The sequence below is a fragment of the Gracilinanus agilis genome, chromosome 1 (genome assembly GCF_016433145.1).
Source record: "Gracilinanus agilis isolate LMUSP501 chromosome 1, AgileGrace, whole genome shotgun sequence".
Classification (NCBI taxonomy): domain Eukaryota; kingdom Metazoa; phylum Chordata; class Mammalia; order Didelphimorphia; family Didelphidae; genus Gracilinanus; species Gracilinanus agilis.
This window is the reverse complement of record NC_058130.1, coordinates 201,027,126-201,039,933: the sequence shown is the minus strand read 5'-3', so window position 1 is coordinate 201,039,933 and position 12,808 is coordinate 201,027,126. Positions and strand designations below refer to the sequence as shown.

Here is a 12,808-nt window from a genome sequence, read left to right as displayed (position 1 = left end):
TGAAAAATGCCTATTCATGTGCATTGACCATTTGTCAATTGGGGAATGCTTCATATCCTTATAAATTTGTACCAGTTCCCTATATATCTTTGAAATGAGACTATTTTCAAAGAAATTATACAAAGATTTCCTCCCCACCCCCATTTACCCATTTCTTTTCCAATTTTAACTGCATTGCTTTTCTTTCTGCAAAATCTTTAAATTTATGTGGTCAAAATCATACATTTCACCATCTGTGATCTTCTGTATCTCTTTTGGTTATGAACTTTAGCCCTATCCATAAGATTTGTTAGGTGATTTCTTCCTTGTTCTTCTAATTTATTTATGATGTCATCATTTATATCTAAGTCGTGCCCATTTTAGAGCTTATTTTTGTATATGGTGTGATGTTGTTCTATATTTAGTTTCTGCTAGAATGCTCTTCTTTTCCTCCAGTAGTTTTTGCTGAATAGTGAGTTTTTACCTCAGTACCTGGGTCTTTGGGTTTATCAAACACTGTTTCTGTGCTTGCTTACTTTGTATTGTTACCTGCCTGATCTTTCTCACTGATTAACCTCTCTGTTTCTTGGCCAGTTCCAAAGAGTTTTGAGGATTATTGCTTTGTAGTATAGTAAGATCTGGTACTGTGAAACATCTTTTCTTCTTACTTCTTTTCTTCATCATTTCCTTTAGTATTCTTGACCTTTTGCTTCTCCGAATGAATTTTATTATTTTTTCCAGTTCCATAAATAATTCTTTGGTAGTTTGACTGGGAGAGCACTGAATAAGTAAATTAATTTTGTTACAATTATAATTTTTATTATATTGAATCTGCCTACTCATGAATTTCTACATTTATTTAACACTATCTTTATTTGTATAGTGTTCTATAGTTGTATTCATGTAGTTCTTGTGGGTCTTAGCAAATGTCTCAAGTATTTATACTTTTTATAGTTGTTTTAAATGGAATTTCCCTTCTAACTCTTCTTGCTGAATTTATTGGTAATAAAAAGAGATGCTGATCATTTAGGTGGATGTATTTTATATCCTGCAACTTTGTTCAAACTGTTAATTGTTTCAGTTATGTTTTTTGATTGACTTTCTAGGGTTCTTATCTCCCAAAAGCAATAATTTTTTGCCTATGTTTATTCATTAAATTTATTTTTCTTGTGTCATTGCTATAGTTGCCATTGCTAGCTATAAAAAGGACATCCTTAATTGGAAAATGAGGCAATGTCCTTCCATTGAGGAATGGCTATACAAATTGTGGTATCTGCTGGTGATGGAATACTATTGTGCTCAAAGGAATAATGAAATGAAGGAATTCCATGTGAACTGGAATGGCCCCTAGGAATTGATACAGAGTGAAAGGAGCAGATCTAGGAGATCATTGTACACAGAGACTGATACACTGTGGTACAATCTAACATAATGGACTTCTCTACCAGCAGCAATGCAAGGATCCAGAGCCAGGCTTATGAGAAAGAAAACTAGCCACATTCAGAGGAAGAACTGTGGGAGGAGAAACACAGAAGAAAAACAACTGCTTGAACACATGGGCTGATGGGGATATTATTGGGGATGTAGACACTAAATGATAACTCTAGTCCAACTATCAATAATATGGAATTAGGTCTTAATCAATGATACATGTAAAACCCAGTGGAATAGTGCGTCATCTATGGGGGATGGTGGAGGGATTTGGAGGAGAGGGAAAGAACATGAAACATGTAACTATGGGAAAATATTAAAAATTAAAATAAAAATAAAAAAGGGCATTCTTGCTTTACCCTTGATATTATTGGAAAGCCTCTATTTTATCTCCCTTACAGGTTATGCTAGATCTTGGCTTTAGATAGATACTACTAATCATTAAGAAACAATCCCTTTATTCCTATGATTTCAAGTGTTGTTTTTAAAAAGCAGGGATGGATATTATCCATCTTATCAAAAGATTTTTTTCTGTGTCTATTGATGTAATCATGTGATTTTTTTTGTTATTAAAATGGTCAATTATGTTTTACATTTTCTTAATATTGAACTGCTCCTGCCTTCCTGATATAAATCCAATCTGGTCAGAAGGTATGATCTTAGTGATGTGATGCTGAAGTCTCCTTACTTGTCTATTATTTAAAATTTTCATTAAGTATTAGTCTAAATCCTTTTTCTCCATTTTGGACTTTCTCTATTTTAGATATCGACTATATTTCTAACATAGAAGGCATTTAGTAGTACCCCATTTTTTTCCAAACAGCTTTTGTAGAATTGGAATTAATTGTTCTTTAAATGTTTGATAGAATTTATTTGTAAATCCATCTGGTCCTAGAATTTTTTCCTTTGAGAGCTTATTTATGGCTCATTTAATTTCTTTTTTCTGAGATTTGGTTAAATCCTCTGTTTCTTATTCAGTTAATCTGGGCATTTTATTATTATTTTGGGAAATATCCATCCATTTCATTTAGATTGTCAGTTTTAATGACATATAATTGGGCAAAACATCTTATTGTCTTGGCAAAGATATTGGACTTACACCACCAGCATCAGCTGCTCTGGAGTACCCTGGCTTTGTAGTTGGGAAGAGAGAGAGGACTGATGGTCCAAGGGACAAAGGAAGTCAGAAGGCCACTCTAGGCTCTCTACCTCCCTGCCAGGATTCTCCCACTCTTTCTGGCTTCTTAGGCTGAAGAGAGACAAAATCTCTGGAGATTCATGTACTGTACAGGCTGTGACGGATGAGGAGGGAATGCTTAACATTCTCAGAAAAATGAAAGTATATTTTGTACTTTAAACATTAATGAATCAAAATAGGAAAAAAGAGAAGTTAACCAAATGTTGTCTGCTTTTATATTGATCAAACCAATTAAAAAAAAGCAAAGTATGGCAATATCTTTCCAAGACATTGGAAGAACACAAGGAAAGATTGAAGAAAGTGTTATATCAGCTAGAAAAAGCCGTCTTGAAGCCATGAATTGACAAATGTCAATTTTGCAGAGCCTTTGTCAAGTATGTAGGTCACAAGGTATTTTAGCAAGAATTAAGCACTGGCCCAGAGTAGAAACACTACTTAACTGGTCACATAGAAAGAACCTTTGAGAATTAAGGATTTTTCTTCAATATTTGATAGCTCTCATCTCAAATTTTAGAGAACTTTATTAGTTATTGCTAATATAGCAATATAGCTAATATAGAGCTCAATGATCTCACTTATGAAAATATTGAGAACTATAAGCAATAGGGCAGAAAAAGTCACTTTCCTGAAGCCTGTGAAACAATTTGGAGATTATTGGATTAGGAGTGTGAGCCTTCGTTCCTTCCTTTCTTCCTTTCTTCCCTCTCTCCCTTCCTTTTTTCCTCTTTCCCTCCTTTCCTTCTTTCCTTCCATCCCTACTTCCTTCCTCTTTTCTAGTCTAAAAGTGCAGTGGCCACTCACTAATGGGAACTCTGACCTACTTCATTTTTGACCTGGCCAATTTACCTCTGAGACATCTTAGAGGTTCAAGTGCTTCTGGGGCTAACCATATTTGTGCTAGATTTCATGTAGATGCCTGATTGGCTTAGCTCATTGCAGCTCAGAAGTTTTGAGCTTAAGTGATCCACCAGCTTATGCAACCCTTGTAGCAAGGATTACAGGTTATGTCATATGAAGCCAAGTACATTAAACTTTCTTTCACCATTTATAGCACCAAATAGGTTACTAATTATTAGAACAAGGTAGCAACACTGGTCAACTATGAATTCAGAATGTGCTGTTGACTAGGGGCGAATTTCAGAGATGAGATGCTCTGCTCCATAGACCCTGTGAGATTAAGTTGGCAGAGATATAAGCTCTGAAATCCAGACCACAGTTAAGCTGAGATTTTGGTATTTCTACCAGAGAATGCGTCATCAGTGTCTGTAAACTTGTTTTCAACAAGTGAGTCCTCTTTGGTTCAGTTATCTCTCAATGACTGGCAGTGAGAGCAAATGACTAATGGAGGAATGGGGGAAGTGATGTAAGCCAAGGAGCAGTGGACTCAAATTGTCATTACCTTGTGAGCATCATCTTAAGCAGATAATGACAAAAGTTTGAACTGTTATTGGGGTGATTGAGTTTTTACATGGTAGCAAGAAAGAGTTGGTGTGCTACCCAAGGCATTTTGTTCTAATGACAAGCCAAGTCTACCCAATGATATGAAAATATTTAAGCCAAGGGAAATTGTATCATACAATAATAGATTTAAGGCTGGAAGGGATGTCAAAGGCCATATCATCCAACTTTCTCATTTTACAGATAAGGAAACTGGGACCAGGAGAGACTGAGTAATTTGACTGAGAAAGTTATAGAGCTGAGGTAATTCTGAATTTAAATCCAGAACCCCTTCCACTCTGCCACACATTTGAGCCAACAAGGATTGCAATAGCCTCAGATGTCAACAGATGTGTTCAAGGAACATGAGGACTGCATCTAATGTGCAACATTCACATTTTTTTTTCTCTGTGTGAGGAGATAGTAAGAACATAGCACATGTATTAGGGATAACTGAGTGTTTTACCTAGTAAGCTCAGATAATATTCAATCAGGAATCAGAAAGTTTCTCCAGTGGCTAAAGTATTATAGGAGAAATCATTGGAGTGAAAAGATTTAGTCTGACTAAATCCACATGCATTTTTTTGGCTCTCCCTTTGTGCCAGAGAAGTCTGAATTTTTCTTTTTTTTCCTTTATAAGATATTTACAGTACTTTATTGTAAAATTTAAGTTAAGTATTTGCTCATAGGCTATATGTAGGCTAATGTTAATATTTCTAGCCTTTGTATATTGTCTGCTGGCTTTTGTGTTCTTTTCACAAACTTTAACTTTTTACTTATTTTAATCAAAGAAAGAAATTGCATGTATTTATGGTATTAAAAGATAAACTATGTTGATATTACACAATGCCATACATATATTTGATGCATTTCTGAGGTTCCAAATTTTGTCTATCATCTGTTGGCCTGCTGCTTCTTCAAAACTCCTAAGGAATTTCCATTTAATTTCTTATGCTGATATACAACATATCTAAACCACGATGGGGGAAACTTGAGATATGGAAGGGATACCTGTATATATAACTATGACTTGCTTGTTTCTATTTATCAGTTCTTTCTCTGGAATTGGACATACACAAATTATTCATCAAGCAATATTTCTATTACAACAACAATAATGTTCTCTTGGTTCTGCTTGTTTTGATTTTCATTATTTCATGAAGTTCTTTCCATGTTTTAAAAAAACTAATCTTCCCATCATTTCTTACAACACAGTAGCATCCCATCGCAATTAATGCCACAACTTGCTTAGTCATTATCCAGTCAATGAGCATCTTCTCAATTTTTAGTTCTTTGTCACCACAAAGAGAGCAATAAGAGAAGAAAAAGAAATTGAAGAGATGGTCTTTTTAATTGGCTGTTGATGAACATGCTGGGAATCCCAAGGTATGAGCGGTAGAATAAGTGGGGTGAATTTGTGACATTTCAAGTGCATGAGCACCGTGTTACGAGTAATGATGCAGTAGGGCTGATACCATGTTTACTGAAGTGTGGCTGAGAGCTACTTTCACCTATTGATTTGTTTTTTTGAGAGGATGTTGCTGCAGGGATCTATACTTGGTATGTCCTTTGAGAGACTGGCTGAAGAAAGCCTAGCAACTTGCTGTGAGCTTGGAAGATCTCTGACACAAATGGTGGTATGATAATAGTTTGTTTCCTATTTGCCACCAAAAGCTTTATTTTTCAAGATGCTGGTGGTCCTTAAGATAGTGGATTGAAGGAAAGCCACTCCAAACCAAGTAGATGAGAGACAGGGAAATTTCCATGTTTATAATACAACAGCAGCAGCAACAACAATAATAGTTAACATCTTGTCCTTTGGTTATATCCAACTCCTCATGACTCCATTTGCGTTTTTTTTTTTTTGGCAGATATATTGAAGCAGTTTGCCATTTCCTTCTGCAGCTCATTTTACAGAAGAGGAAACTGAGGCAAACAGAGTTAAATGACTTGACCAGAGTCAAACAGTCAGCAAGTATCTGACACTGGATTTGAACTCAGGTCTTCCTCCCTCCAGACCTGGTACTCTAGTCACTGCACCACCTCACTGGTATAACATTTATCAATACCTACTATGTGCTAAGCATTTAAACAATAATAGATCTTTTTATTCTCACAATATCTTTGAGAGGTAAGCGCTATTATTGTTGCCATTTTACAGGTAAGGAAACTGAGGCAAACATTGGTTAAATGACAGCCAAAGGACTCAGAACTAGTATGTTTCTGAGTCTGTATTTGAGCTCAAGCCTTCCTGACTTCTTCCTGACAGAGGACTGTGCTCTTTCCTCTGTGTTACCTAGCTGCCTCAGACAGTGGTAAATGCTACACAAACACAATTCACAGCACTTTTAAAAATTGCTTTTTAGGGATCATGGGGCCATGAGAAGGCTGCAACATATTATTAACCTTGAATTACTCAGAAGTAGTGATAGGGGTGTTGGAGAAATGTACACCCAGAAATGAAGACAGACTAATCTTAGGGTAAGAGAATAATAACTGACACTTGTGTTGTAGAGATATTCATATCCTCTCAAAAGACCCAAAGAAAGACCCCCTAGAAAGTTCTTTGAATTTTCTGTGGAGGATTTAGGAGAAACATGAGCAAGGATCCCAAATGATAAGGGGACATGGATGTGATTTGTTTGTGATTTTTGTGTGATTCAAATCAATGGAAATAGTGTACACATTGATGAAATCACAGATTCATTGAAGAAGTTGGAGCACGTGACAGAGATGGGGAAGTTTCATAGATTTTAGGAGAGGGGACTGAGGTTTCATTTTGGAAATATTGTTTGATGATTGTGCTGCCGAGACAGACTAGTCAGAGATGTCCAAGATGCAGCTGGAAATATGAGATTGGAATTTAGGAATTAAATTAGGTCTTGATTATACAGATTTGGTAGTTATTTGTGTAATGATGACTTGACCCAATGGGAGCTATTGAAATCAATAAGAAAGAGAGTAGAAAAAAAGAGAAAGGGGCCAAGGTTGGGTTAGAGTCTTACAAAGGGTGTGGGATGGATGATTCTCCAGTAGTGAAGTTTAGAATAAAATGTTTCCTACACAGGTAGGAAGAGATACTGAAAAATACATTTATCCAGAATGAAGGGATGGTTGACAATGTTGAAAGCTGCAGGAAGGTCAAAGAGAATGAGTATTAAGAAAGCAAGTAGATTTGGCTATCATTAAATTAGTTTTAGGCTCCTTCTAACTCTAAATCTACGATCCTGTGATTGTCTACTTTTGAGAATAAGGTTTCAGTAGATTTGTGGGTTCCATAGTCAAATAGCAAGGGTTTGAAAAATGAGTAGGTGTTAAGGAATTGAAAGTGAAGAGTGTAGACAATTTTTTCTAGGAATGTTGGGAGAGCAGTAATGTAAGATTATAGCTTGATGGATGGCAGGGTGAAGTGAAGGATTTTTAAGTGGTTGGAGAGATGTGATCATGGAAGTAGGCAGCAGAGTAACAGATAGGGAGTGACCAGTGATGACAGAGAAAGGATAAAGGACATAAGTTGCAGAATCAAACCTGTTAAGAAGAAGAACTTGAAACTGGAGCAAATGAGGAGAGAATGGATGAGGATGTTGACAGATATTTTTGATTTATGGAGTAAGAGAGATGAGAGAACTCACAATAGATGACCACAATTTTCTCAGAGAAATAGGTGAGATCATTTGCTGAGAGAGATGAAATTAAAGTTTAAAGGAGAGTGGAAATTTGGAACATCCATTGTGAAGAATGGGATAGAATGTCTATCAGGGAAAAACTGTCACCCTTTATTTGATCTTTCTTTTGACAAGTGTATATACATATATATGCATATATTATGCATACATATTATGCATATATGCTTTTGTTCATTATATTAAAATGCCCAAATAACTCCTTCCTACCTCTCATACCTCCATGAGAGAAGGCACCATTTGACAAATAGCTATATGAATATATAAAACTATATCTTACTTATTTTATTTATCAGTTCTTCTTCTGGAGGTATAAATACTCAAGTCATTCTTCAAGTAATATTTCTATTGCTGTATCCAATGTGTTCTTGGTTCTGCTCATTTCACTCTACATAATTTCATGTAGGTCTTTCCATGTTTACCACAATTTGATTAGCCATTCCCCAATTGCTGGACATTCCTTCAGTCTCCAGTTATTTGCTACCACAAAGAGAGCAGTTATAAGTATTTTAGAATATATAGGTTTTCCCTTTTTCCTGATCACTTTAGGAAATAAAGCTAATAGTGGCATTTCTGGATAAAAAATTATATATAGTTTTATAACTCTTCGATCAGAATTCTAGATTGCTTTCCAAAATGATTAGATTGGTCCACAGTTCCACTAACAGTGTATTAGTATCCCCATTTCCTGATATTCCCTCAACATTTGCCATTTTGCTCTTTTTCATTTTAGCCAATATGATAGGTGAGAGATGACATGGTAGAGTTGTTTCTATGTGTATTTCTCTAATCAATAATGATTTAGAGCAGTGATGGGAAAACTAAGGCCCATGGGCCAGATTGGGGGAGACCTGAAATATTCTATCTAGCTGTGGGACATATTCCTAATCTGACCAATACGAGTAGGATACAATACAATGAAACTTCAAAAGAGTTGCCTTAGAAACAGACTGACAGATGAGCATTTCCTTTCCTTTTGCCCCCTCTTTAAAAAGTTTGCCCATTACTGATTTAGAGTATTTTAAATATATTTATATATGGTTTTGATTTCTTCATCTAAAAACTATCCACATCTTTTGACCATTTATCAAGTGGGGAATGGCTCATATTTTTTAGATATGAGATCTTTATCCAAGAAACTATCTAAATTTTCCCCCATCTTACTGCTTTCCTTCTAATTTTGACTACATTAGCTTTATTTGTACAAAAACTTTTAAACTTTCAAAATTATCCATTTTATATCTCAAAATACTTTTTATTTTTTGTTTCTTAATACATTATTCAATTCATAAGTAAATAAGTTGGTAAATATATTCATATTACCTATATATATTTTAAAGCCCCTTTTTTAAATTTAGTATTCATTATGTTCATGCTAGATTGTATCATTCCTGACACCTACGAGTCATCAAGATCCAACTTCAAATCCAATCCAATGTCAGATATTTAATAAGCAAGTTACTTAACATCTATGGCTTAATCTATAATTTCTGCAACTATAAAATGGGGATAATATCGCCTACTATACAGAGTTGTTGCAAGGACCAGCTGATATAATTTATATAAAGTGCTTCACAAACCATGAAGCCCTATATAAATGCTAAATAATTTAAATCATTATTATTGTATTCATTCCTTAGTTACTTGCCTTTTCTTCTCTCTGTTCCTTGGGCAGAGTTTTAGAATCTGTTTATTGATGAGCTCTATTCAAGCAGTTTGATCTCTTCATTTCTTTCTTTTCTTTTCCATTAGAATTGGAATCATTAAAATTTCATTATTGATAGCTTTCTCTACCCACATAAGCTAAACTCCCTTCAAGAATCCCAGGTCATTGGATTTTAGTTATCATATCTCTGAACTCTCTGAAATCTGAATTAAATTCTGAGGGGGATGACAAACCTTGGCCCTTCTCTCCTTATCTGTTCTTGTTTTATCTTGTTCCTATTGATTCTCTGTCCAGTGATGGCATCACAATCCCTGCATGATGGTGTATATTGACCTTTCAAAGTCTTGGTACTTTTCCAACTGCTTTCCTTCTAGGTTAGATACTTTTTTTTTTTTGCTAGTTTATATACCTGAATAGTTCTCACTGTTTTGGCTTAATGTAGTATTTGCATCAGTGCTGCAATCTGAGGGAAAAGAAAATGGCAATTTTTGTTGAGACAAATGGTATTTTGGCAAATGATGTAGCTGACTCTACTTGCTAGGGCATGTTACTTGCAGGATTTTCTGAAGAAGACACTCTTGAGCTTGTCTTGATTTTGAAGAGTTTTTTGAAGTAAGATTCCATTAAGGTGCTTGAGGACAAAGAGGATCATATACAGTAATTGAAAGTTTAACCAGTGCCTGGGTCCTTTTCCATAATGTGGCCAGGGAATGCTAAAGCAGTGGTAAGTGAAATCATAATCAATTTTTCTTCCACTGTTTCTTGGGTTCATAGATTTGGGGCTCTAAAGGACCTCAGAGGTCATCTTGAATCCTAACTAGTCCTTATCATAGCTGTTTTCTCCCTGCTTCAATTCATTGTATACAGGACTGCTTTTCTGTAGATCCTTGTTCAGAAACCTCCAATGGCTCTCCATTGCTAACTTCTCAGCCTGGCATTTAAAGTCTTCCACAGTATGGCTCCAAGCTACCTTTCCAACTCTATCTTTAAATATACTTGAAGGAAGCTACAAATAAACCAATTATAGTTTGTAAATGCAATGGAATACTATTGTATCATAAGAACATTCTATTGGGAATTCAGAGAATTCAGAGAAATATTGGAGAATTGCTATGAACTGATGTAGAGTAAAGTAAACTGAACCATGAAAATAATATGCACAGTGACTACAACAATGTAAATTAAAACAGCAATAAAATAAAACTGAACTTGTAAAATCCTAATCACCACTCTTAGCCCCTGAGGACATGAGAAAGTTCACTACTACTTTGCTGCTAATAGTAATGAAATGATCCAGGACCATCCTGAGGGACTTATAAGAAAGAACACTATCTACATCTAGAGAGAGGACTGTGGGAGTAGAAACACAGAAGAAAAACATATGACTTATCTTGTTTATATGGGTACACGATTTGGGGTTTTGGTTTTTAAAAAGATTGCTCTATTGTAAAAATGAATAATATGGAAATAGGTATCAAATGATAACATTTGTATAACTGAGTGGAATTGTTTGTCAGCTCTGGGAGTGGGGAGGGGAGAGAGGAGGGGAAGAACATGAATCATGTAAACATGGAAAAATATTTTTAAAATAAATAACTAAAAAAGAAAGAAATAAAAAAAGAAAGGAAGAAAGAAAAAGAAAGCTTACTACTTTCCTTTCATTAAAGAGGTAGAAGACCCTAGATCTGTTTTGGTGAACCCATGGAACCTATGCTAAAGAGAGTTGCTCTCCTCCTCTTTTCTACCAGGGGCCTGAGGACATTTCTTTCATCACCCACCCCTCTGTGCAGCAGCCCACTGGGAGCGCTTCCTCCCACACTGTATGGGGTAAGGTGGTGGCTCATATGCAATGTGAGGGTTACGATTTGGGCACTCAGTCTTTAAAAGGCTCTCTGTCACTGCTATAGCATAGATGATAGCACATTGCCATACATGATTGATGTGTGACTAGTTTTATTTAGCTATTTATTTTCTTTATTAAAAAGAAGGGCTCGCTGGGGTAGGTGGTAGTGATGAGGAGAGTTAAGAGAGGAAGAAGTTTATCTGGAAATTAAGAAAAGAATAAAAAACTTGCTCTATCTACCTTCTCTGTGGGTCCACTGAGAAGACATTGGCCCAGGGCTGTCCAGGTAGTAAGTAGCAGATCCAAGATTCCAACCAGGTTTCCCAAGTTGTATAATGAAGGTGGGCAGCTCTGTGGTGCCACGGAACAAGTACTAGTCCTGGAGTCAGGAAGACTCCTCTTCCTGAGTTCAAATCCAACCTCAGATATTTCCTAGCTGTGTGGTCAAGGCACTTAACCTTGCTTGCCTCAGTTTCCTCATCTCTAAAGTGAGCTGGAGAAAGAAATGGCAAATCTCTCCAGTATTTCTGTCAAGAAAAACCAAAATGGAATCATGAAGAGTCAGACTGAACAAAATGTGCCAGGTACTGTGCTAAATGATTAATTGGAAGCCAGGCAATGTCCTGGATAGTGTGTTTGGCTTGGAGTCAGGAAGACTCATCTTCCTGAGTTCAAACCCAGCCTCAGATACTTACTAGCTGTGTGACTGATGGCAAATCACTTCACCCTGTTGGCCTCAGTTTTCTTATCTGTATAATAAGCTGGAGGGGGAAATGACAAACCATTCCAGTACCTCTTCCAAGAAAATCCCAAATGGGGTCACAAAGAGTTGGACATGACTGAACAATTAACAAAATAATGAAGAGTTAGACTCGACCTCTGAAGTCCTTTCTTGTTCTAATTCTATGATGCTTTGTCTCATTTACCTCCCTAACACTCCTGATTAGTTCTGACATTATCCTTGTTTTAATTGCCTTTCACTGTGCTTTTTATTTTTATTTTTTTATTTTTATTTTTTTTTTTTTGATCCTGGAAGAGACAGCTCTTTTGTCCTCCAAAGAAAGGCCACAAACATCCCTTTTAAAGCAGGATTTAAAAATTTTTACATTTTAAATTCAAAAAAAGTTTTCCATATGTCCTAGATTCCCCTTTGGCATTCTGGTGAAATTTATGAAGCCCTTCTCATAATGATGTTTTTAAACAGTTGAAAGAATGCTAACTTTCATTTAGAGGTTAGTGAAAATGAAGATCTATTTTTTTCCATCCAAGTTCAGTGAACCCCTGAAATTTAATCATGAATCTCTCTAAAGAACCCCTTCTTTCATGGATAAGCAACAAGCCCGTTCATTCTATGTTCTTGTAGGGAATGAAAAAATTTCCTCACAAATGCCATTTTCTATTCAAAACTTCTCTGGCAGTTAGTCACCTTCTACTGTCACTCACTAGCCCCCAGGAGGATTCAGTGCCCATGGGGAAAGTACCACAATTCATGTTACATTAGCATTAAATAGATTTATTTACTCAGTTCTACCACTTCAGCATTTTGCAACCTTTTTTGACCCCAAAGCTTG

At 35.9% G+C, this 12,808-nt stretch overlaps 1 protein-coding gene across 1 annotated transcript in view; it reads right to left on the bottom strand.

The window, feature by feature from the left end:
* GABBR2 (gamma-aminobutyric acid type B receptor subunit 2) overlaps positions 1-12,808 on the bottom strand; it is an 871,636-nt gene that overhangs the window by 466,202 nt on the left and 392,626 nt on the right. The gene's annotated exons all lie outside the window — the stretch shown is intronic.